Source organism: Podarcis cretensis, assembly GCF_951804945.1.
Source record: "Podarcis cretensis genome assembly, chromosome: 7".
NCBI lineage: Eukaryota > Metazoa > Chordata > Lepidosauria > Squamata > Lacertidae > Podarcis > Podarcis cretensis.
Window position 1 is genome coordinate 5,106,946 of NC_137176.1, and position 2,974 is coordinate 5,109,919.

General features: G+C 45.7%; 1 pseudogene across 1 annotated transcript; it reads left to right on the forward strand.

Moving 5' to 3' along the window:
- The first annotated feature begins 221 nt into the window (after window positions 1-221).
- On the forward strand, window positions 222-2,627 carry LOC307219541 (protocadherin alpha-3 pseudogene; annotated as a pseudogene). The gene has a single exon. The product of its transcript is annotated as a protocadherin alpha-3 pseudogene (transcript).
- Window positions 2,628-2,974: the final 347 nt, after the last annotated feature.

The window sequence follows — 2,974 nt, forward strand, 5'->3', positions numbered from 1 at the left end:
CTTTCCCATCTAGTCGCATGATGTCGCTCTCTGCTTAAGTAACTTGCTGCGAATAAAAGGGGAACAAAAGGCTCTTCCACTGCTTTGTCATCACCAGAGATCATTCCTGTTCTTATAATTGGAGGAAGAAAAGGTATATCAGCAGGCTGGATTTAGATTCTTTCAATGTTTTTTCCAGATATATTTCATAAAAGAGGAGAGTTATATGAAAGATTTCTGAGATGGTTGCTCCATGGGGTGACTCTTCCTCAGTGGGGAGAAAGCAGCTGCTGCAGCTGATCGTGCTTCACACAGCCTGCTTGATGGGGAGCGGCCAGCTCCATTATTCCGTGCCTGAGGAATCCCAGCATGGCACCTTCGTGGGCCGCATCGCCCAGGATCTGGGGCTGGAGGTGGATGAGCTTATGCCTCGGATGTTCCGGATGGAGTCTGAAGATCATGGGGACTCTTTTGAGGTAAATGTCCAGAATGGGATTTTGTTTGTTAATTCCCGGATAGACAGGGAGGTGCTGTGTAACAAGAGCCCTTTGTGCCCTGTTCACCTGGAGGTGATTGTGGACAAGCCTCTGAGGGTCTTCCATGTAGAGGTGGAAATCAAGGACATAAATGACAACTCTCCTGTTTTCTTGGAAAGTAAACAGTCTCTCAGTGTTGCAGAATTAATGCTGCCTGGTACACGTTTTCCTCTGAAGGGAGCCTCAGATGCAGATGTTGGTGTTAATGCTCAACTGAAGTACAAGCTTAATTCCACAGAATATTTTGTTGTTGAGGAAAAAATAAATGACCAGCAGAGTGTATCATTGGCACTTGTTTTAAATAAACCTCTGGACAGAGAGAAAATCCCTGTGCATCGTTTAGTGCTTACAGCTACTGATGGGGGTCAACCAGAACTCACAGGCACAGTCCACCTTGAGATCACTGTGATGGATGCAAATGACAATGCACCTGTATTTAATCAATCTGTTTATAAGGTGAAATTGTTAGAAAATGTGGCAGATGGAACATTGGTTATTCATCTCAATGCAACAGACTTAGATGAAGGAACTAATAAGGAAATCACCTACTCCTTCAGTAATAATGTTCCTTCCAATATATTTAGTATACAGTCAGATACAGGTGAAATCAGGGTAAAAGGAAAAGTGGATTTTGAAGAAATTAATATGTATAATGTTGAAATTGAGGCAAAAGATAGAGGTAGCCCACCTTTGTCTGGGCACTGCACTATCCTTATTGAAATTTTAGATGTAAATGACAATGCTCCTGAGATGTCATTGAAGTCCATGCTAGTGCCGTTGCCTGAAGACTCTTCGCCAGGGGCAGTGGTAGCCCTGATCAGCATCTCAGACAGGGATTCCGGATCCAATGGGCAAGTGAGCTGCTCTCTGTGGCCCACTGGGCTTCCATTCAAGCTGGTGCCCACCTTCAAAAATTACTACTCACTAGTGCTAGCTGAACTTGTGGATCGAGAGCAGGTGGCTGAGTATGGACTGGTGGTTGTGGCCCAAGATCAAGGGGCTCCATCACTATCAGCAAGTAGCAGCCTAATGGTGCCCATAAGTGATGTGAATGACAATGCACCTGCTTTTGCTCAGCCATTCTATACGGTCTTTGTGAAGGAGAATAATCCACCTGGTGCCCATATCTTTACAATGTCTGCCTCAGATCCAGACGTGGCTGAGAATGCCCTAGTCAGCTATTGGCTTGATGAGAAGCTCTGGTCGCTGTCAAGCTACATCTCAGTGCACTCAGAAAGCGGCAAGATCTATGCACTGCAGTCCTTAGACTATGAAGAGATGAAGTTGCTGGAATTCCAAGTGAGGGCCAAGGATGCTGGGCTGCCCTCTTTGTGCAGCAATGTGACAGTGCAGGTGTTTGTGGTGGATGACAATGACAATGACCCAACAGTATCTGGACAAGGGGAGGCTGCTGTCAAGCTGGTGGTCCCTGTCATGGCTGGCCACTTAGTGAGCAAGATCCATGCCCTGGATGCTGACTCAGGCTACAATGCATGGCTACGCTATGAGTTGCACGAATTGACCACTGGCCCCTGGCAAGTGGGACTGTACAGTGGTGAGATAAGTACCAGACGTGCCCTGAATGAGGCAGAGGGCAGCAGCAGCCATAGTTTGCTAGTGTTGGTGAAGGACCATGGGAAGCCACCGCGATCAGTTACAACTACATTGAGTGTGTCTCTGGTGCCAAACACCCAGATGTTCCATGATGATGTCCATCTTCCCAGGATGGGAGGTAGTTCAGGACCCCTGGTGGACAATGTCAACATCTACCTAATCATTGCCATCTGCTCAGTGTCCAGCTTGTTCCTGCTTGCAGTCATCTTATATGTGGCTCAGCGATTCCACAGGCAAGCAGAGGAGACAATGGTGTATGGTCCCGGCACAGCCACGCTGGTGTGTGCAAGTGAAGTGGGCAGTTGGTCTTACTCAAATCGCCATAGCCACATTTTGGCAGGAGTGAGTGGAGAGGCTGGAGCCAAAAGTGATCTCATGGTTTTCAGCCCCAACATTCCTGTCTTTGCAGAGAATGGGGATGTAGGGATTATGACGGAGGTGGTCCCTAATTCATCTGGACAGGTGAGTCTCTACTATTCATTTCAGTTTGTCATGTGATGTACCTGTCTTGGGAGTATGTTTCAAATACTCACTTGGATATAATAGCATGATTTCAATGTTTAAGAATGATCTGTTTGTGCGTTCTCTTGGTGGTAGAAGAGTAATATAGCTTTGGTTATAGATTAGCCACCTGGGTCAGGGAATTTCAGCACAGAACACAACTTGATGGAATAATTTCTGCTCATTATAAAACATGTTACTTGAATATATAGTCATGCAGAATATTTTGAGCTCTGACCAGGAAATCAAAGAATACACTGAGCTTTGCAGAATGTCTTGAGCTTTGATCAGGAAAAGAGATTTAAAGTTATTGGGAAGCATTGCTTCTTTGAAATAATATTGTA